The following is a 23,831-nucleotide window of genomic DNA, read 5'->3' as shown; positions in this document are numbered from 1 at the left end:
TCACCTAAAAACATCAGCTCCCTGCTAGGAGACAGTTCTATGAGCTATTCAATTGTCTAGATACAATTCTGTAGGCATTGTTAGCAAAGAGATGATACCTGGCCCAAGTGCATGTTATTTATGTGTGAACCTTGATAGCGAGCAACAGTACTGTATTTGACATGGGGGTATGCAAATGATCAATCCTAAGCACAACTCTAACCTTATCAGCTATCCACCGTCCATTTAATCTGCAAAGCTCTTTCGTTGTGTATGCCTCTCGATGGAATAAAAATCAAGTGTCAGTGGTAACTTACAGTAATTTTATTTTCTAAGAAAATTTATTTTTGGCTTCAAAGTCAGAATTACACTAGATTCCAACATGTAAGTGTCATAAATCAAAATGTCCCTGGGGATGCAGGACTGTGGAATAAATCTTGCACCTTCACTGTTTGCAATACCCTTCAGAAATTTATAGCTCTTCCAGTTTAAAAAAAAAGCACTTTTGTGTATGTGTCAAAAATGAAGGGCGCGATCGAACGGAAATTAAACCGTCAAATGCATTCAGCCGGGTGTTTCCCGGTGCTCACAGGGCCAAGAAAGACCCCAATATCTAACAGGACTCTTTTTTTTTCAGAGCCTCAGCAGGGAATGCCCCTCCAGGGCTACATTTATTCTCATTTCTTGCACGAATCAGCTCTGCTCACCAGTGCAGGAAGAGATGGGGATATCATTTTTAAATGGCACCCTGATTTTAGAACCCCCAACATGACCCTTGGGCCCCCCCAGTGCCCCAACTCACCTATAAAGATGGTCATCCTGGGCACTGCCAGGGTGCCAGTGCCAGCATGGCATCGGGGTGCCAGGGTACCACCCTTCCCCGAGCCCAGCCACACAGGGGCCCCAGATCCAGATCCCACCCCTGCAAGTGGCAGTACACCTGGTCCTCTATTTGTGAAGACCAATACTAACCTATATTCGCTCAGGGTCTCCAAGGCCAAGGGGTTAGATCCTGCGCCTTGGGTAACTCCGGCGAGTGCATATTAAAGTGTGCCTAACTGCAGGGGCAGCACGGTGGCGCAATGCTGCCTCTGCTGCCTCACGGCACCGAGATTCCAGGTTCGATCCCGGCTCTGGGCCACTGTTCGTGTGGAGTTTGCACATTGTCCACGTATTTGCATGGGTTTCACCCCCAAAACCCAATAATGAGCAGGCTAGGTGGATTGGCCACGCTAAATTGCCCCTTAATTGGAAAAAATGAATTGGGTGCTCTGAAATGTAAAAAATTTTTTTTTTAAGTGTGCCTGACTGCAACACTTTAAGATGCAAATTTGACAGATCTGGGACCCGCCCATTGTGTGTTGGATCCAGATTGCAGCATCTTGCGAGATCCCATTGGATCCCACAAGGCGTGGTGAGTGGGTAAATCCTGGAAGAAGACTTCCCAGATGTACCAGCTGCATCGCGCCCTGATTCCGGTGGGACGCGGACGGTAGATCGCACCCATAGTCTTTTTGACCAGGTTTTGACTTGATGAGCATGTTACTATCATTAGAAATCTTTAAAAAGTCTCTTGTTCTGATGTAATGTTGTGAATTTATTTTGAGGCTTGTGTGAGTGTGTCGCATGTTTTTCAAATATTCCAGGTTTTGTGACTCAGACACTTTGCATTTGATTGACTGCTCCTTTTCCAACTTGAGGATCAGATGTTCAAATCCCAAAGTCCAGGAAACTGTAGGAAGTTGTTTGAGAGATATCAGTTGGAAAATGTCACAGAGAGAGGCAGTTGGATAATCTCTTGAGAGAAATCTCGGAAATGCAGCCAGAAACAGTTTAAAGTGATTTTCACGTTTGATTTTCCTGAAGGGACAGCAAAGCAAGAAGATATTTTAAATTGACCTAGTAATTGATTCTGAGAGTTCTATTTATTATTTTGGCTACTCAAGGAGTTGGATAAAATATGTTCCAAAGTAAATATGTAATGATTATATCACAATTTAATTATTAATTTGGTTTTGTGTGATGTGCTTACTTCCTTTTTTAAATTGTAAACTTTATTCAAGGTTTGTCAAAATGTGGTGCTTGAGTTAAGATCTTACCAAGATAATGTGGGCGTGATCGAACGGCCATGCTGCACCCAAAGAGCAGCTTGCTGCAGCGCACCGTGGCCGATAAAAGCCAGGAGATTCCACTCCCGGGATCTACCTAGCTCGCAACACCTCATGAGATCTAACGCGATCTCGCAAGATGTTTTGATGTAAATCTCGCCCATTGTGGTCAGGTTCACATTTTGGCACTTGAGGCATTAAGATCTATCCCCTTCACCTCGGAGACCTGGGGTGGGTGCAATTCAATACTGGTCTCCACAAGCGGTGAACAGACGGAACAGTATCTCGGGGGATCGAAGGCCCCAATGTGCATGTTCTTCTGGCAAGGTGGTACCCTGGCACTGCTGGTGCTACCTGGACACCCACTGCTAGCTGGCATGGGTACTGCCAGGATACCAGGTTAGCACTGCCAGGGTGCCAAGCTGGCATTTTTGTTGCAAGGTGGTTATCGGGCTGGGGGTGCCCTGTGCAGGTGTGTGGGGTCCCGGGGACCCCCTCATAGTGAGTTGGAGCTTGGGGAGGGCTCAGGGGATCTCTTATTACACTGAGGAGTTCCACCGAGCGGGGCTCCTCAGTGCAGAAAAGTGCGGCTTCAGATGCGCGTTCCCTACTGAGGCCTCCTATCTAACCCAAGTGATTTTTGATCGTGTTGTGTTTCTTGCCGATGCGAGTGCCGGGAAACACGCAGATAAACGCGCTCACCACGGGACTTTGTTCCCTTTTAGTTAAATCGCGGCCACAATATACACCAACACCAAATTATCAGTTAATTTACCTGGGCATGTTATCAAATGATTGCTTTGAACTCAAGACTCAAGGGGCAGCATGGTAGCATAACACTGTGGCTTCACAGTGCCAGGGTCCCAGGTTCAATTCCCGACTCGGGTGACTGTCTGTGTGGACGGAGTCTGCATGTTCTCCCCGTGTCTGTGTGGGTTTCTTCCAGGTGCTCCGGTTTCCTCCCACAAGTCCCGGAAGACATGCTATTAGGTAATGTGGACGTTCTGAATTCTCCCTCTTTTTTCACGAACAGGCGCCGGAATGTGGCAATTAGGGGATTTTCACAGTAACTCCATTGCAGTGTTAATATAAGCCTACTTGTGACAAGAAAGATTATTATTATTATTATTAAGAGAAGGATCGGATCTTGAGGAGTATATAGTGTAATCCAGTGTTCTTCAAAATCGGGGGCACGACCCGCGGGTGGGTCGCGGGCGGGTGTCGGGAGGGTCGCGGAGCCGTTGCCCGCGGCGTTCCCGATCGCACAAATCCCCGTGCAGCAGTCGGCTTTTCATAAGGCCAGCTGCAAGCGGCCGCGAACATGCTAAAAAAAAATTCGGCCGCATTGCGCATGCACGCACGATGATCGGCGTGCATGCGCAGAAAATTCGGCCGCATTGCGCATGCGCGCACGATGATCGTGCGCAGTGCGGCCGCTATTGTTTTAAAAGGTTGCAGCTTTTTGTTTTACAAGTTCTGTAGTGGTTTTATTCATTTATTCATTTATTTTATTCATTTAATTTTTATTTTTGTCATTTATTTTATTCATTTTTTTACAAGTTCGGGGGGGTTTTATTCATTTTTTTCATTTATTTTACTCATTTTATTTTTTTAGTTTTTGTTACAAATTCCGGGAGGGGTTTATTTGATAAAATTTTACAAGAAAAAAATTCAGAACTTTGGGCAGATGGAGTCTACATACTTTCCGACACGCTAAGGCTTCACCTTCATCCAACAGGTTCCATTGGAGGAGCGTGCACGAGGGCCAAACGGACCCAAAACCATTTTCTCAATTTTTTGTCAGCAGCAAACAAGGTAAGAGAAAATGGTGGGTCGCTCAGGTCGGCCGGCGTGGGTCATGAAGGTCGGCCGGCATGTGTCGTGAAGGACGGCCGAGTTGGGTCCCGAAGGTTGGCCGGTTGGTAAAAATGGGTCCCTGGAAAAATAGTTTGAAGAACAGTGGTGTAATCTAAATAAACTAGAGTAAGTCACCCCATTGATATACTGATGATAAAAATTACATTACATGTGCCTATGAAGGCACATGGTGATTGTAAAAATACAGACGCTATTGATGTTTAGGATTGTAATCCGCTAGTTTCCATAAAAAGTATGCAAGGTTAGTTGGAGAAAGTCACTGTGCACAGCTTCCACAAGGACGCAATGGGAAAATACTCCCCATGATGTATATCAAGCAGGAAGGTTCCCAGCTCAAACTTTCAGTTTATTCTGCTTTTATAGTTGCTTTTAGGTGATACAGCAGTTGGATGCCAAGCAGGCTATGGTTATTACCTATGCTCCCAGGTAAAGAGTAAACCATTCTGCCTATAGGTCCCTGCTCCTGATTTGAGTCCAGTGACTTCTATTGGAAATAGCGTATTTTGGGAAGTCACATACAGTCAAGCTGCAATGTTCTCCATAGTCAAATAGGCTGTGGGCATTTGCTATCTAAGCTCCCACACGTACACAAAATGGCCACTTTTTAGAGGCGATAAGAGGACATTTGTGTCTGTGAGATTAAACTGCAACAAGAGACAAAATCTTGTGGCAAAATTAAATAACTAATAGCACCATATAAGGTGAAAAATCTGCTACGGGATAACAGAAGCAATCAGAAGCTACCCCCGTATTCCCACCCCTCCCCCCACCCCACCCCCATCGCTCAATCTTCCATGTGCTGCAAACAGAACCTGTCATTTTCAAAGAGTTTGTTTTGAAATCGATCACGCAGATATCAGATCTACATGTAAATTCTGCCAAATCTGATATCTATTTGAATTCTAGACAGGTCTTTAGTCTCTAAGAACAATCTATTTTCAATATAGTTTGTTTAGGCTAATAAATTTGGAGCTTCTATGGGGAAGTCACACTGCGGCTGTTCAAGGCTTGTGCTATGGCGTCTGCTTCCATTGTTCTTTTATCAATACACAGTCAGTGCTGTGTTAATAGTGCTCAGTTGAGCATGTCCCATTTAAAAAGGTATTGTTTGGAACAAGGAAGACTGGACATTTAAATAGGAGGAAGCTAAAACAATATTCCAAAAGATTGTGAAATTTCTCTGGCATCCCAACAGGCATTGAGAAACACTGGGGAAAACCCTCCATGAACCAAGGCTGCTTCACTCTGACATTTTAGCAGCATGATCTAACTCTCTGATGCCATTGTTCTATTTAATTAACCTGTCACGAGCGAGGTCTGTCGAATAAAGCCGTGCCTCGAAGTTTGTGCAGGTCACTCAGAATCGGTTGTTCAGACATCACACATGTAGTGCTGTTCGAGAGTGTCAATGCCCAGTGTCTTCAGCGAGCTTCACCGTCCAAACCGACAGCGCATCTATCTACTGTTCAACTGCTTAAAGAGGTTACAGAGCTGGCACAGTGACCCCTTTTACAGCTGCCAGCCTTGAGACCGATGCAAGCTCCATTTTGTTTGAAGGTAGGCGACCATCCATTTGTTTTGGAGTGATATTCACAGTGCCTTTTCCCGTGCCTTTTATTCGCTTCCTTATCTTGTGGAGGAGGAAACCAAAGCGCCAATCAGCTGGGAACCTTGAGTGATTTTTATTTTCTCTGAAATACAAAATGCTTGTCCCCCAAGCATGATGTTCCAGTCAGGGTGAACCCTCTTGTCAGGGCTATAGTTGTTATTTTTTGAGCGCAGCACCTTTTTGAGTTTCAAAAATTCAAGAAAATGTGGTCAAGGTTTCACATAATCAGTTAGCGAATTTCACCTTCACCTCTAACCCAAGGTAGAAGACGGGAGAAATATAAGAAAGTTGTTGGTCTATTGAAACTTAACTCTCTGCTATGTTATTTAACATTTCATCCAACTACGTTTTAAACTCATTGGCAGCCCCGTTAGCCACGGGTGCAAATCCGGTAATGGCCTCTAATCCGCGCAAGCCGCAAGAAACGGGATTTGTGCAGGCGAGATTTCAGTTTGAGATCTTCCCTGTCCGTCCCCCGCCAGTGACATGATCATATAGGTTAATAAATGTAAAGGTAGGACAGCATGGTGGCGCAGTGGGTTAGCCCTGCTGCCTCACAGCGCCGAGGTCCCAGGTTCGATCCCGGCTCTGGTTCACTTTCCATGTGGAGTTTGCACATTCTCCCCGTGTTTGCATGGGTTTCGCCCCCACAACCCAAAGACATGCAGGCTAGGTGGATTGGCCACGCTAAATTGCCCTTAATTGGAACAAATGAATTGGGTACTCTAAATTTTAAGAAGTAAAAAAAATAAATAAAGTGATAAATAAATGTAAAGGCGAGTATGTAACGTCCCCCCAATAACGTATCCCTCTTCCCCCTCCGCCCCCCAATGGCGTACAGTCACGCCGGCTTGAATCACTTCTCGTTTTTGTATTGAATCACAATCCGAGTAACTCACACTGTGTTATATTGTACGTGTTGTGTCTCTGTAAGCTCGGTATACGAGCAGTTGCGTGTCTCTGCCCATAGGGGGAGATCAGGAGTTTGTACTGGGCTCCACCCTTGGCTCCGTCCATGGCTCCTCCCACTAACTGGAAGTATAAAGATCTGTAGTTGTGAGCCTGCTGCCAGTTCATCTCGTCGCAGGCAGGCTCAGTTGTAAGACTATTAAAACCACTGTTCACTTCCAACCACGTGTCCTGTGAATTGATGGTCACATCAGTTTTCAAAAGCGAAAACCAGTCGTGATGACGCCGCTGGATTGGAGAGTTGACTGTAGGCCCTGACGGTTGAGGGACAAGGCTGGGCATTCCTTCTGACATCCTGGCAGTGCTAAGAGGGAACATGAAGGGAGTCGTGCCAAGGGGTACATAAACAGGCAGTGCCAATGGGGCTCTGGCATGGGGGGGTTACCATCCTACATTGGGTGGGGGGGTCCCATTATGTGTGGTCTGGGAGAGGGGTAAGCCCAAATGTCTATAAGGGGAATGAGATTTCCTAGTGCCTTGGGGAGGGAGGTTCCTGATCTCCATGTGGTGGTTCCCAATCTCCATTGCGGGGTGGAGGGGGCGGGGAGTTGGGGGGCCTTAAATTTAACTTTGAGACCGAGGAACCCTTTTAAAAAGGCGCCCCGATCTCAGAATCCTAGCGTTTCCAGCATGTTTAGTCCTCACCCCTGCAGTTGGCTGTGTGGTCCTCGCCAGCACTCTGAACTTGCACAGAGTGCTGTTTAATCAGGAAAAGGCACCTGTGAAGCCAGTGAGTTTCACACTGCTATTCTAGCCCAATCCAACATCCGGTGCAATTTTGGGAAAATGGCATCCATTGTCTTGTTCCCATTTCATTAGTCAGGAAGATTATTAAAAACATTTATTACCCTTTCAGTAACAGTCATGTAATTCATGTCAGCTTTTTAAACAACAGTTAAATGTATTGTTAGTACGTTCATATGAATTGTAAAACTTACCTGGATACTTTTGAATAGCTGTCACTCGCCCCTCACCGTGTGCAGTGGTTGTGTAAAACATCTGGTGTAATGTGGTCATTTGGAGCTAAATTGCTTTTGCGGACAGCGAGCATGGGCTTGACTGGTCCAATAGCCTCTTCCGTGTTCAATCATTCAATGATTCTAGGGCCTTTTCTCAGCAACTGATAGTCACTGAACAAATAATTATAAGCCAAGAGGAGATGCAATATTTACACCTCTCTAACCTTTCAGAAGAATATCAACGGAAGTTCAATGTCTCTGGATAAAAGGATTAATTTTAAGCTGCGAGGGTATGTGGGTTAAACTGCCGGTATATTGTGTAACTCGAACACGTTAATGAGTGTGCATCAAAGATTCCCGTGCGATAGGCTGGTCTCACAGTGGCATATGTTAAAAGACAATTGAGTGGAATTTTATCCCTCGAATCCATCTTCAGCTCTGAGCACAATAGCTTGCTGGGCTTCCTGGGAATCACCAGGTTGAACAAGCGAGAGGACATCAGGATCGACAGGGCTGAGCGATTAATAGGCAAGCGATCTTTCAAATGCGGCAGCTGCTTCCTTACAAAGGTGTAAGGCTTTTGCTTGCTGGACTGGCTCTAAGTGTCTCCTTTCACTGTTTTGGAGGTGATTTCTAATACGTTGGAGATTTTTGTCTTTAGATTTGCACTTCCCGGCTGTCAGCTTTCGCAGCACAATGGGAGCCACTTACATGACTCTTATCTTGGAGTTCTGATGGTGCACCAGCAAACTTGTACTCAACCATCTCCAGTTCCACAGGAGAGAAGAGATGAGCGCAGAGCTCTAGCTTAGAAGGGGCGATGCCCCTAAACAATTTTCCCTGGAAGCTGTTCAGTTGTACAGCACAGCAAAAGTTTGCACAATTCTTCCCCTTACCATTGTGAAAATGTAAAGGCCCACCCCCTTAAAGAATTGGCTGCGCTACAAAAAATAAGTGAAGGTCATTGCTCCCCAAAAATGCAGAGGCTTTGCTTTCAGGACATGAGTGGGCACCGGGTGTGCCTCTGAAAGCTCCAACATTCCTACATTAGCAGCTTCCTGCCAAGTACACCAGGTGAATACATGTTGCCAGGGAACAGTGAAAGCCACCACAGCATTTAATGTATTTTCCTCAAGTTCTTTCCAAGGCTCAGCATGAGACAGTTGTAGAGCCTCACAGTCTGCTGCCCACAGTGCCTCTCCTAGGTGACGGATGCCGTAGTTTGTCTGCACTTTGCAAATTATGAGAACTGGGATTTGCTGCACTGACTGTACTCACACAGGTGCAGGGAGTCACAAATTACACCAATGTAGCACCAAGGAGCCCTCAGATCCCCCAGCAATTTTATCAACAGGATGTGATTACAATCCCTCCATGTTTGGCTGGTATGCAGCCGCATAACAATCACCATGCATGTCTGTGAAAGATGCCCAAGGAGCTGCCACCCAAGTGAATACCATCGTACACCTAAACATCCCTTTTCTTTCCCTATCATTCCTACTTTGTGGGACTTCCATGGCTTCTGCAGAGCTGGAGCATAGAAGATAGAACATTACAGCGCAGTACAGGCCCTTCGGCCCTCGACGTTGCGCCAACCTGTGAAACCACTCTAAAGCCCATCTACATTATTCCCTTATCGTCCATATGTCTATCCAATGACAATTTGAATGCCCTTAGTGTTGGCGAATCCACTACTGTTGCAGGCAGGACATTCCACGCCCTTACTACTCTCTGAGTAAAGAACCTACCTCTGACATCTGTCCTATATCTGTCTCCCCTCAATTTAAAGCTACGTCCCCTCGTGCCAGACATCACCATCCAAGGAAAAAGGCTCTCACTGTCCACCCTGTCTAATCCTCTGATCATCTTGTATGCCTCAATTAAGTCACCTCTTAACCTTCTCTCTAACGAAAACAGCCTCAAGTCCCTCAGCCTTCCCTCATAAGATCGTCCCTCCATACCAGGTAACATTCCAGTAAATCTCCTCTGCACTCTTTCCAATGCTTCCACATCCTTCCTATAATGCGGCGACCAGAATTGCACGCAATACTCCAAATGCAGCCGCACCAGAGTTTTGTACAGCTGCAACATGACCTCATGGCTCCGAAACTCAATCCCTCTACCAATAAAAGTTAACACACCGTACGCCTTCTTAACAACCCTCTCAACCTGGGTGGCAACTTTCAGGGATGCCCATTTCCCCCTTCTGCTCACCCAGATATTCTTGGCTGATGTCCTCCAGGATTTGGATTGCACGAGGGCCGACCAAAGACCGCCACACCTGCGACCGCGCCCAATGGGCAGACACGACCATTGGGGTACGAGAAAGCTTGTGGGGGATCTAACTGAGTGTGTGTGGATGGGAGTGCGTTTGCCGGTAGATGACAGTGCAAGGGATCAGGAGTTGGAAGCACTTTGGGAAGAGCCCACATTTCCATATGTTGCGTATGTTGGAATGATATACAAACACTTCCCTGAAAGGGACAGCATGCTGCTATCCCTTAAAGGCACATTACAACATCATGTACTCTTTGTGCTTCTTCCTTCACATGGCACACCCGCACTTCCCTGCTGGCCCAGGCTGGAGAGCATTTTGCTGCATGGCCAAGTGGAAGCTTTCCACTATTCATCTTCACCTGTGGCGCAAAAATTATTTCTTGCTCCAAAAGCTCCCTTCTTTACGACCCACTTCTAGTCCGTGGATCCATCCATCAGCACCACCAGCGAAGTTTAACGTTCCTCAACCAGCTCCACACCTTTTTCCACCAAAACATCCGCCCAGCAAAATGGGGAAAAGTACCAAAAAAGCTGCCCTGAGCGGGAGCTGCCAAATGTGCCACCACTTACTCCATGGCTGCCACCGGAAGTCCCCAGGTTTGAATTTAAGAAAAATTCGGCAATTAACTGATAGTCATCCGTTAACTGGTACATCTCGCATGGCAACACTTCCACCAATCAGATTCCACTTGTGAAGCAATCAGTACTCTCATCTCAAGAAGTATAAATTGTTGTTCCCTTTACATGTGGCATTCCAGGAAATGTCCTGATGAATGCAAGGTTAAAAGATTTGGCGTGTCTCTTATTTTCAGTGATAATCTATCTTGGTAGCTCTACCCAGGTGAATGTATCTGAGCTGCTGGAGTGTCCAAATAGTTCCTGAGGCAGTTCCTCCTCCTCCAAGCGACCATGGCTGGAATTCTCCGGTTGAATTTTCCTGCGGCAGCGCAGCTCTACAGCTTAGGGTGGCTACAATGGCAAATCTCATTGACAAATGATGAGAATATACAATCTCACCCCCTGTGAAAACACACGGCTGGGGGAGTGGAGAATCCAGCCCCTTGTCTTCCTTTCCTGGCAGCAATGTGCTTGTGGGACCTGTGACAGATAAAAGGCATGAATTGAAGCTGGCAAAGTGAGAGGTTTTGAAAGTCTTCTTTGCGTAGATAATCGGATGTCAGTGACTGGTGACAACAATTGAGTGAATTTTTCTGTCACCAGGTAGCTGGGAAACCCCAATCTCTCTCCCAGTGGCCAGACATGTGCAGACCCAGCTTATTTCTGGTGTCACCTGCTCCACTGCTGGCAGGACCACTTCCTGGCTCGCTACCCCTCCCTTATACTCTGTGCTCTCGCCTTCAAGAAGGGGATTATGAATGTGAGCTGTGGAAGGTTCTGGGTGGATGGAAGGACAATATCTGTGGATGGTCACTGAAGGATAGGTGTGACATTGCAATAAGGCTGGTGAGGGATTGCCTCGCCTGCAAGGTGCGCTGATCAGGGGGATGGCGCGCAGGAGGCGATCGGGGAAGACAGTGTGAGGGGGTTTGCACTTGAATGTGGAGTTGCACTCACCTTGCTGAGCTGTATTCGGTACCGTATCCAGGATTGAGGTTGCATTCCTGCTGTATCTCTGCCTCTTGCTGTGGTGGTCATCATGTGGCTCCTGTCTTCGCCCTGTTGCGGGTGGGGGGGGGGGGGGGGGGGAAGTAAAAACCTTTGTGCTGGTGCTTGCAGCCAACAACAAGCTATCCAAGAATGCATTTGACAGCTTGCGGTGCAGCCTTTGCACATTGATCGTCCATTGGTCCAGTTTCTGACTCAGTTCTGGCACGTCTAGAATGCTTCCCTTCTGACCCTCAGAGAGTCCCTTTGAAATAGTGGAGCTGACGCAGAATGCTGGGGGTTGTCATCACACCCGCACACTCAAATCGGTCTGGAAATCTAAAAGTCAGATGCAAGTGCTGAGCTTTGTTTAAATAAAAACATTGAATAAACATGCCGCTGAAATAGTTCCCAACCGGCTACCGGCCTCCCCTATTGCGAGCATGTCGAAATGTTAAAATCCAGCCCATAGTCACCAGACTCAATAAATTCCTACGGCCCACAATGGACTGCTCGTTCTTTTTTTTAAGAAAAGAGCATTTGAATACCTCATTAATCACAAGATGTTTGCAAAAGGACAAAACGCACTATTCAAAGTTCCATTTAATACAAAAAACTTATTCATTAAACCCAAGCTCTCACAGAGTGTCCCTGGGTGCGTTTGAAGCCAGCTAGACCTGGCCCTTTCCATTAATTGATCAGCAGCTTGGAGTTAAAATTCCCAGTGGATAATAGGTTTCCTACTTCCAACCATCCTCAATGGCCTCCAGCCAAGAATGTTTGCAAAAGGAAATGGGATCTGCTGTGCGCCCATAAAACACTTCACAGAAAAAAAACTTCCACTTAAAAAAAGACATGCTTTCACGTGTGCATTGACATCAAAATGCATGAAATGGGATGTAACAGATGGTATTCATTTAATGTTCACATTATCACAGATTAGGTTGTAAAGTTGCATAAAGTTACACCATTTTGTTGCATTATTCATTATAATGAAGCCCGAAACTCCACCTCTCTCTCTCTCTGAAGGAACACCCCTGCCTGCCAGTAGCAAAAGCGTTTTTAGGAAAAGGTAATTAGGTCTAACAAGGCAGTTTCTCTTTCATTTATCTCAACCCCATCCATCCACATGCTCACCCTCCCTCGATCCCTTCTCTTTCCAGAAACACATCAAACTGTCCCTTGAACCTATTTTCTCAATTTACTCCAGCGTCTATCCCTGGTAATTTGTTCTACAAATCTGCCACTCCTTGCAGGCAAATAGCTTTGCCTGACTTTACTTCTTATTTGCACTGTTTTATTTGCATCCCCTTGCATTTGGCCCCACACCGCAACTAGTAATTAACTTCATTAATCACCAGCGTTATCTTCCAAACAGAAAACCTTCAGTTTGATTATCTTAAAAACTTATTTTCAAGAACTAGCCCACATTTCTCAAGTTTTTCTGTCAGCGAAAACACTTCTAATGCCAGATTATTCCTGATATCTAGAATCATCATCGATTTCCCCCCTTCGTCCTCTCTCAATGGAAATAATATGCTTCCCAGTCTAAGTTGACCAGAATTCTCCTCAACTCACTGATAGGGTGTGACCAATTCATGACACAGCAGTAGCGTGACCTTCTTTGATTGGTACTCTGTTAAGTGCCAAAAAGGTAGGTCGTAGCAGAACATTTCCATTTTGTAATACTTTTTCTGAGAACAATGCTGCTCCATTTATCCCCAAATAACTTAGGACATAAGTGTGGGCTGAACTAAATCAACCTGTGGACACTGGTCCTTCACTTCAGTCATATTACTGGACTAGTAATTCAGAGGTTTAGACTAATGCTACCACAACAGCATAATCCATCCGATAACCACGATGGATAATTATTGTCAGCGATGCCTTCATCCTGAAAATGAATTTTAAGAAATGCCAGTTTCAGCAGTGTTAAATCTAATGTCTCTGGTGCAACAGTAAGGTAGCTTGCATGGTTCCATGTTTACAGCTGTGAACATGTCTTCTCCATTCTAGATGTTGGCATCCCACACTGTTGATATCTGCATTTAGGCATTGTATCAGCCTCTGTGTATTCCGTCACATCATTTGTCAACCTTTCAACCTTTCTGTTTCTAATAATGCAGGACGATGTAGCTACTTTTGGGCTGGCAGGCTTGAGGGAAAACTGTGGACATATGGCCGCGATTTAAGCAAAAGAAAATCAGAGACCATTCTGGGCAGGATTAGCGGGGTCATTCCTGGCGATTGTAGTGCCAGGAGCAACACCGCTACCTAACGGCACTTTGTTGCTATTCAGGCACTGACAGGAAAGCCCCCCCCCCCCCCCCCCCCCCCCCCCACTCACCCTCCACCAATGCCGCACTTAGTGTAATTTCCTGTACTGAGAAGCTCCAATGGGCGGAGCATCTTTGTGGAGGAAGAGATCGTCCTGAACTCTCAACTCTCCAACTCATTCATAAGCGGGTCCTTGGATCCCGCACTCCACCTCACACAGGAAGGATACCTCCAGGCCCAATCCTCAGCCTGAGCAAAATGCCAGCTTGGCACCTTGGCACTGTCAACCTGGTAGTTCTCCTGCCAGCCCTGGCAGGACCAGCTGGGTGCCCTGGCAATGCCAGGCTGCCACCCTTCCCAGAAGCCAACTGCCCATGGGTCTCCAAACGCCTGGGAGATCCCCCCTAAGTGTCATTCCGCCTGGTTCCCATTTGTGGGGACCACAACAACCCCCAGTTGGGGTCTCCTCAGCAAGGTCGGTAGATGTGGGTGGCGGTTCGATCCGGTGTAGACATGGTTAACTGGGCTTTTAAGTTCATTTAACCCATTATGGGCGGAATCCAGATCGCCACATCTTGCGAGTTCTGGTTAGATCTCACGAGGCATAACAACGGAAATCCCGGGAGAGACCTTTCCCAGGATCTACTGGCCAAAGCCCGTCTCGATTCCAGTGGGATATGGCTGATAAATTGAGCCCGTGATTTCAGAACTTCACCTATCAGCATTCAATCCTGGTAATCAAGTTTTAAAATGAACAGAAAGGTATCATTAAGTGACCAGGGCTGGGATTCTCCGATCCCCTGCCGGGTCAGAGAATCGCTGGGGGGCTGCGTGAATCCCGCCCTCGCCGGCTGCCGAATTCTCCGGCACCGGGGATTTGGCGGGGCTGGGAATTGTGCCGCGCCTGTCGGCGGCCGCTGGCAGTGGCCCCCCCCCCCCGGCGATTCTCCGCCCTGCGATGGGCCGAGTGGCCGCCCATTTTCAGCCAGTCCCGCCGGCGTAAATTAGAGTAGGTCCTTACCGGCGGGACCTGGCGGCGCGGGCGGCCTCCGGGGTTCTCGGGGGTTTCGGGGGGATCTGACCCTGGGACGTGCCCCCACGGTGGCCTGTCCCGCGATCGCGGTTCACCGATCCGCGGGCCGGCCTGTGCCGCGGGGACACTCTATTCCTACACACCGACGGCTGTAGCGGTCCGCCATTGCCGATGTGGAGACGAAGCCCTCTGTGCATGCGCTGGGATGATGCCAGCACATGCTGGTGCTCCCGCGCTTGCGCCAACTCACGCCGGCCAGCGGAGGCCCTTCGGCGCCGGTTGGCATGGCGCCAAGCCCCTTCCCCGCCGGCCGGCGCGGCGCAAACCACTCCAGGGCCGGCCTAGCCCCTGAACGTGCGGAGGGTTCCACACCTTTGGGGCGGCCCGACGCGGAGTGATTCATGCTACTCCTTCCGCCGGAGTTGCCTGCTCCGCTGATTGCGGCATAATCCCGCCCCAGATGTTTAAACTCCAGAGACCCGAATATATCGGCTGTTGTGAGACCGCAAATTCCCGTTTCATGTCAAAGGGCCTTTGGCTGGTCCGTCAAAATTTCCTCTTTGCCCGTGACAATTTCCATCTTGCGTGGGAGGGGAAAATCCTGGCCATAATCTAGGCTGATACGGCAGTACAATATTGAGGGGTGCTGCATTGTCGGAGATACCATTCTTTGGATGAGATGTTAAATCAAGGCCCCAACTACTTTCTGACGTGGACATAAAGGATCTCATGACACACAATTCAAAGAAAAGTAAGGGAGATTGCCTCGTGTGCTGACTAAACCTATCAGTCAATCCCTAACATTTTCACAGGAGGAAGGGGGAATTGGGATAGGTTTTAAATAGCATATGTGTCACTGACAGAGACAATTGCACATGTTAAAGTGTAGCTGGGATATCCAAACCATGACTTGTGCACTTTAGACTAGGTGGAAGAAAGTCTAAAGTTAGCTGCATTAGTTGGAGAGGTATGGTACCCTTTTGGATATGGTCCTGGGACACCTTTAGGAGAGGTAAAGTGCACTTTGAGAGAGAGAAGGTATCTTTTGAGATTATTAGAAGTAGACATGAATATGCATAAAAAGGGCATAAACTCACTGGAATTATCAAGCTCATGAGAACTGTCAAGTTCATTCGAACTGTTAAATTATACCATCAAAGGGAACTGTCACGCTGTCAAAGGAATTACATTTCCTGCTCTTTGGAAGAAACGTGTCTGCAGTATTAAAAATACATCAGTACTTGCTATTTTACTCCATCTGTTGACATAAGACTGAGGGTTAGCATTATAGGATTAGTGCTGCATGGCTGATTTCACAGCCTACCATTATCACAGACTGTGGTTAAGCATGGTGGGCTTAGGTTGGCATGAGTTGGCACTAAGTTGGGATAGGGGCTATGAAGGGTCACGTGGTGGGGAGAGTGGCATAGATTTACCTGGAGGGTATAAGGGTCCATGGAAGGGGGCCATAGGGTGGCACAAGGGTCAGCACGGATGGAGCATGTGTGGGAGCTTTGAGGAGTGTGGGCTGGAGGGCTGTCTTTAGTTTTATTCATTTGTTCATACTTGAACAAAGTGCTGGAACACCGAGGTTATCCTGCGCTCTGCCCGCCTCCACACCTGCAGCCTTCAAACACTTTCCTGAGTTACCATGATAACTCTCATTTTCACTAACCCGGCACCCCCAGCAGAATATCGAAACTTTCGGCGCACCTTTTCCTGGGTTGGGTTTACGGAGGTTGGAAATGTCCCGACTCTGCAAATGCAGGCCTTTGAGTTCACTAAAAATGCTGCAGAAAGCCCTTCCAACCTTTCTTCGGAAAAATAACTAGTCCATGAAAGTGCTTGAAACTTTGCCTCACCCCAGTCGGAGTTATGCTGCAGACAATGTGAAACCATGATGTGGAGATGCCGGTGTTGGACTGGGGTGAGCACAGTAAGAAGTCTTACAGCACCAGGTTAAAGTCCAACAGGTTTGTTTCAAACACTAGCTATCGGAGCACTGCTCCTTCATCAGGCTCACCTGAGGAAGGAGCAGTGCTCCGAAAGCTAGTGTTTGAAACACACCTGTTGAACTTTAACCTGGTGTTGTAAGACTTCTTAATGTGAAACCAAATTGGGGTGATGCCTACCCTTTGGAGGGAATTATTACACTGCAGATTTTGCATCAACCATGCTAAACTGAAACAAACAGTGGGATTTCCTTGGGGATTCTCCCCTCCATTACTTAAGAGAGAGGCAGAGAGATGGAGTAAAGCTGCTTTTTAGTGTTCTGAAATGGAGGTTGTGAATTTCTACTGTCAGTACCAAGATCTTGGTATTTCTGACTAAAGTCTTCTCTCAGTCATGTCGTTTCCTCTTCAAAGTCCCATTTCATTTGAACCTGGAAGCATTGCTTCAGAAAAGGCTCAATTCTTAGTAAATTGAACCTGAACTCATGTCTTTACTTGGAATTCCAGTTAGCAGGCTCCACAGTGCTTAACAAGTAATGCTGATGGACAAATTGCAGCCTTTTTCCATTGGAAATAACTGCAGCAGATCACTTACTCCATTCTTGTGACCTTTTTCTAAACCTTTTAGTGTCACCATTACCATCATAAACCTCGGTTATACTGCAACTGTAGTTTTAATTTGTAACATAAAATGCAGAATGAAAATTGTGCTAATGGAGCGATTCAGGTTGGGAGATTTGGTGGAAAAATTCTCATCTTACCGTCGATTAGCTCTTGAGCAGGCGAGGCAGAATGAGGTCAGATTTCGCAAGCTAAACATGAATGAGGAAAATCGTTGAATGCTCACACATCTACATTCCAATCACAGTTAAACATTTTCCTCGTCCTAAAGTTGCCAGTCAGGGATGCTGGAGAATAAGGCAGTTCTAATTCATGCTCCTGGTGTCAAATTCAAGAATCGTCAGGTTGGATGTGGAAGGAAAAAACAGTTCGAACCAATATTCTTATTTTCCCATTTTATTGGTGTTCCAAGTTAAAGTATACAAGATCAGTTCAGAGCAATACTCTTATTTCCCCGTTTCACTGTTTCTTTTCCTTCTCATTTATTCTGTTTATTCTCAGTGGCACTCATTGGACAGTTTTCCGATTTATTGCCATCCCTGATGTTAAAGTACCAGACCACACCTCCAGCATTTGTTAAGCTATTACCCCAAAGAATCTTTGTTTAATTTGAAAACTGAAGAACGGATATTTGACTCCAGGAGTGATGTCTCTGACGTATAGGTATCTTTTATGTTCAAACAAACTTTAATTAACTGCGTTAACATCAAATAAAGCAGCTTTACAATTATCAGTTAAATAGTTAGAATCATAGAGTTTACAGTGCAGAAGGAGGCCATTTGGGCCATCGAGTCTGCACAGGCCCTTGGAAAGAGCACCCCATTTAAGCCCACTCCTCTACCCTATCCCCGTAGCCCAGTAACCCCACCTAACCTTTGGACACTAACGGGCAATTTAGGCCAATCCACCTAATCTGCACATCTTTGGACTGTGGGAGAAAACCGGAGCACCCGGACAAAACCAACGCAGACACAGGGGGAAAGTGCAGACTCCACACATACAGTCTCCCGAGGCCAGAACAGAATCCGGGACCCTGCAACAGAGCTACCTACTTTAAGACTGCCACCGTGTTTAAACAAAAGGAAAAACTTACTATATATATCTGCTACTAACTCCAATTAAGCAACCCAATACACCGGGTGGCACGGAGGCGCAGTGGTTAGCACTGCTGCCTCACGGTGCTAAGGACCCGGGTTTGATCCTGGCCCGGGGTCATGTCTGTGTGGAGTTTGCACATTTTCCCCATGTTTGCGTGGGTCTCACACCCACATCCCAAAGTTGTGCAGGGTAGGTGGATTGGCCACGCTAAATTGCCCCTTAATCAGAAAAAAAAGAATTTGGTACTCTAAATTTATATTAAACAAAGCAACCCAATATAGTTCAAATGCCACTTATAAATGAAGTTAACAAACAGATTACTTGCTCAGTTGTTTCGAGATTTTTGGAGAGAGTTATCCTTTCAGGAGCAGAACTAACACATTTCTGCTCAAACTAGCAGCATTTGGAAAAACTGCTGTTCACCGTAAAAATCCTTCTGTCTTGCCAGACCCAAAGCCTATATCAAACGACAGACAGACCTGGCTCCTCCCATGAGTCAAATCGTCTGTATCCCACTAAGATGTCACATGACCTGTTTAGCTGGGACTAAATACAACTCTGCATAAATTATGTACGGTAATCGCCAGAAAATCTCCAGCAATCATAATAATATCCCATTAACCCGCTATATGTAAACAAGAAAATGGTTAGAATCAATCATGATCTCATCTTTTATGATTTTTTAATTACAGCTTTAGCAGGCACACATTCTGGATACCTTAACAGAGGTTAATTATATTGCTGCCACAAATATAAAATGTAATATGTAACAATTTCTGCATTCATTCCAGTGGCTAGTTTACAATCGAATCAAAGGTTAATGTCCGAAACGGCTTACAGGACATGTAGAAATGGATTGAACTCCTAGCTGGCAGGAGGAAACTTTCATCCTGTCAGCCTGCTCAGGATTTGATCCTATGCCACAAAGGTGAAAGATCTCAGTGACTAACTCAGTCAGTCACTCAGTGTTCCCTTTCAGTTGATTAGACAATTACGCAGATAATGTGATCGGTAAGTTCTTTGCTGCTGCAGCTGTTTAAAGTCGCTGTTCACTTCAAATTTAAGTGTGTGTGTGTCTGGTGTATCAAATACTTGATTCAAATATTTCCAAATTTCATTTTCTACGACAAAGAATACAGCTTCAATAAGTCTTGAAGTACACAACCGTAGCACATTCTCAAGCCATTGATCCCATTGAAACTTAATCAGCACGTCTGAAGTTAAAATTGCAAGGATTGTATGCTGTCATTGTAAACAAAAATGAACTCAAAACAATTTTTTAAAAATCAATTCAAATGTCAGTCTCATGGAATTGAGTGGAAGCCTCTCAGAAGCTTGATTTTGTTTTTGTTCTTCTTCCCTTTCTCTCCTGAGGGTGTGAAAGCTACAGTTCCAAGGGTACGAGGGTCACATTTCAAGCGTGGCCAGTCTTTGTAAAATTATGCGTGTCAGCCCTATTTATGGAAGGACGGGGAGAGAGAACATCACTACGATTTGCATTTATATAGCATCTTTAATGTGGTGAAGCATTCCAAGGCGTCTCATAGGAATTTCATCAAATGGAATTTGACACTCGGCAACACGCAGAAATGTGCCGGTTAGGTGGATTGGCCACGCTATGCTGTCCCTTCGTGTCCAGGGAGCTGCAGGTTAGATTGCAGGGTTATGGAGATATGGCGGGGGAGTGAACTAAGGTGCTCCTTTGGAGGGTCAGTGCAGACTCGACGGGCTGATTGGTTTCCTTCTGCACTTTAGGATTCTATGATTCGATGATAGGACAGATGACCCAAAGCTCGGCCAAAGAGCTGGGTTTTACGCAGCATCTGAATGGAGGTGTCAGAGAGGGGGAGAGAGGTGCAGAGGTATAACGAGGCCATTTCCAGAGCTTTGTGCCAAAGTAGCTCTAGCCAGCAGCCTGTGGCCCAAGGGAGTTGATGTAAGTCTGTGAGCATGCAAATGCTTTACTCACCCAGGATCTCTGGTGGGAAAAAAGATTTGCATTTATGTAGCCTTTCACACAGTACTGTACAGCCAGATAATTATTTTTTAAATTGTACTCAGTATTATAGGAAATGCGGCAGCCAATATTTGCACAGCAAGCTCCCAGAAACAGCAATGTGATAATGGCCAGCTAATCTATTTTAGCAATGTTGGTTAAAGGATAGATATTGGCTTCGACAACAGGGCAAACTCCTCTGCGTATCTTTGAGGTAGCGCCATGTGTCTTCACATCCACCCAGGAGGACAGACAGGGATTCAATTTAATCACTGAATTGTTAAGGTGCAAAAGCAGGCCATTTGGCCCATCGTATCTGCACCAGCTCCCCAAGCGAGCATCATGGCTTACTGCTATTCCTCTGCCTTTTCCCCATACCTCTGTGCAATGTTCCAATTTAAATAACCATCTAATGCCCTCTTGAATTCCTCAATTGAACCTGCCTCCACCACACTTTCTTTTTCTCGCATCACATTAATGTTGGATTCTTCTCCTCAGAAACACAACAGCACTGAGGCCACACAATGTACCTCAAATACTGTTTTGATTAAAATCATTTAGCACATCACAGGTGATGGATCAAGCCTTAGATCTTCCAGGACCTTGCGGTTCAGTATTGGATATGCATTTATCCTTTCAGCCACAAGGCAACTATGCTGAGTGAAATATTTTAAGTCATTCTGTCCAAACGTTCACTTAAGTGAAGATCGCAAATATTTGATTTTGTAATCTGTTTAAACATGTGTTAGAGGACTGAGTGCTGCAGTGGTTGGATCAAGTGGACCTGTATCTTTCTGATCCTGATATGAATCCTACATACCGCCAGGGTCCCAGGTTCAATTTTTGGCTTGGGTCACTGTCTGTGCGGAGTCTCCCTGTGTCTGCGTGGGTTTCCTCCGGGTGCTCCGGTTTCCTCCCACAAGTCCCGAAAGACGCGCTGTTAGGTTAATTGGACATTCTGAATTCTCCCTCTGTGTACCCGAACAGGCGCCAGAATGTGATGACTAGGGATTTTCACAGTAACTTCATTGCAAATTTAATGTAAAACTACTTGTGACACTAATAAAGATTATTATTACTATTATTGTCTAGCCTCTTCTGCGTTTATCGGCAACAATCTTAGTTGCTAATGACATGAGCCTGCTCGGAATAAACTGCCCCTAACTTTGAATCAATTGACATGCAGTTGGCAACCAAATTTGGAGAGTGCGCAGGGTGGTGGGGGTGGGGGGTTGTTGGGTGTGGCGGGGTGGGGGGAGAGGGTGAGTGCATTTTGAGGTGAAATACATTCTTGCGACAGGGAAGATGTTTTATGTTACAGCCGATTGTGCTTTGTCTGCCCAGAAAGTGCTTGATGCGAACACTGCACGCCTGAGTTGCAAAGCATTCAGGTCCTCAATGCTAACATCCCTCACCTCAATGTGTGCATAATCTACAAAACAACAAAATAGAAGGTTGCTTCTTGAATCCTTTAGAAAGTAGTAAGATTGCGTTCAGCCGATGTCACATGTCACTGATGTACTGTTGAAATCTGTTTTAGTGAACGTTTTAAGAGTATCTGCAGCTAGTCAGTGGTGAATAATACAGCTATTAACTGTAATAAATATGAGGAAAAGGGTAGAGCAGCATTTCCCCAGGCTTTCACTCCAATAAATCTGTCATAACAAAAATTGAGCTCGTCGAGGTGGATTTCTGCAAATTTACACATCATTTCTCAAGTACACAGCAAATGTTTTTCTCCTTTTCAGTCAATTTAAGAATGTGTTTATTTTATTTCCTCTTCCAAGCCTCTCTCTTTTTCATTTCTCCTTACCCTTGCTCCTGGGAGATGTTAGCCATGATGTGGAGATGCCGGCGTTGGACTGGGGTGAGCACAGTAAGAAGTCTTACCTGAGGAAGGAGCAGTGCTCCGAAAGCTAGTGTTTGAAACAAACCTGTTCGACTTTAACCTGGTGCTGTAAGACTTCTTACTGGGAGATGTGAGCAGACTGACACAATACAGGTGTTGCAACTTTTCATAGTACAGGTCGAAACTTGAGAACACAGTCAAAATGCATTTGTAATAGGTGGCTACATACGGAAGCATAATGGTGGGATGATTAACATCCACTTGCATGGCATTTACTAGTCTTATTAGGCTGCCAACTGTTCCTGAGACTGTGAAAATTAGCCTCCAGAAAAGAAGTCTTTGCTGGGGAAGACACAAGGTGCAGAAGCCAGCAACAACCAGAGATTTGTCTGTGACTAATTTCTGTCATTCGAGTGATTGATTGGCAATCTTTTCTGTTTATGCTATTTAGGAAGTCTGTATTTTCTGGCCAGTTTGCTTCAGAATCTGATAGTTTGCGCTAAAAATGTTTCTCGCACAACGGAAACGTTTTCCCATCTGGAACTAAGCCCTGTGGCGGGGGTGGAGACAGGGAGTGTTTCCCGCTGTGAAACCAGAGGGAACCACACCATGGGTGTGATCTACCGGCCAAGCTGTGCCCAAAAAGCACGGTGTTACAATGCAACCTGGCCGGTACTGTGAGTGACCCTGCTCCCAAGATCTACCCGGCTCGCTATGCCTCATGAGATCTAATACAATTTTGTGAGACATTGCGATGTGAAGTACTGGCAGTGCCACTTGGGTGCCAGCCAGTCACTGCCAAGTTGCCCAGGTGGCACTGCCAGCTAGCAGGGTGCCAAGCTGGCATTTTTCATGCAGCGATCATTGGGCCGGGGGATTGCACTGTGCAGGTTCAGGATGGCCCAGGGAACCATCTTATAGTGAGTTGGGTCTTGGCGAGGTTATGGGGTCGCGTCAGGATTAAAATTGCGTCCCGATCCCTCGCTGCACTAAGGAGTTCTGGCGAATGGAACTCCTCAGTGCAGAAAACAGTGTGGTCTGAGCACGCGTTTCCTGCTGAGGCCCCATATCTAACTGGATGGGCATTAGATAGAGGGGTGTTTCTCAGTGCTGTGAATACCGGGAAACACACGGCTAAACGCACTCGCTATGGGACTCTGTCCCCGTTTTGTTAGATTGGGCGCTATATCTTCCGGCCCAGCCTTAATTAATTATGCATTACAGGATTTTGCGCCATATGCTATGGCGGGACAGGTTTGAAATGAAGCGTCCTGCCGGCATTTCTGGGTGCCATATTTAAAAGGTGCCCAACATCATTGATCCACTGTTGAAGAAAGAAGATGGACATCCAGTAAAACTCTGAGGCTGGAAGATGAACATCCTCGATGACACTGAAGCTGGAAGATCCACCTGATAGGTGATTCTCCCACTCACTGCTGTGGTGTTCCAGGGTACAGTCTCGCTGGTGGCCTCCAACCCGAACTCTGGACACAGCCTCAGACATTATGCAGATGAGGCCCAATTTTTGCAAGGCATGTTGTGTTGGGCCGACGTGTTTTCCCACTGGCTGCCGAGAATTGAGCATGGAGTTGGGGGGGGGGGGGGGGGGGGAGGAGGAATC

At 46.2% G+C, this 23,831-nt stretch overlaps 1 protein-coding gene across 2 annotated transcripts in view; it reads left to right on the top strand.

The window, feature by feature from the left end:
• sema6bb (sema domain, transmembrane domain (TM), and cytoplasmic domain, (semaphorin) 6Bb) overlaps nt 1-23,831 on the top strand; it is a 708,346-nt gene that overhangs the window by 266,298 nt on the left and 418,217 nt on the right. Inside the window, exon 1 of one of the 2 annotated variants that reach the window (XM_038777180.1) lies at nt 5,094-5,522. The exons of the other annotated variant lie outside the window; for it this stretch is intronic. The gene's annotated coding sequence lies outside the window, so the exon portion shown is untranslated. Of the gene's footprint in view, nt 1-5,093; nt 5,523-23,831 lie in introns of those variants that run through there. 2 annotated transcript variants of the gene reach the window in all.

The sequence above is a fragment of the Scyliorhinus canicula genome, chromosome 18 (assembly GCF_902713615.1).
Source record: "Scyliorhinus canicula chromosome 18, sScyCan1.1, whole genome shotgun sequence".
NCBI lineage: Eukaryota > Metazoa > Chordata > Chondrichthyes > Carcharhiniformes > Scyliorhinidae > Scyliorhinus > Scyliorhinus canicula.
Note: the sequence above shows the minus strand (reverse complement) of the source record. Positions and strands in the feature narration are given on the sequence as shown.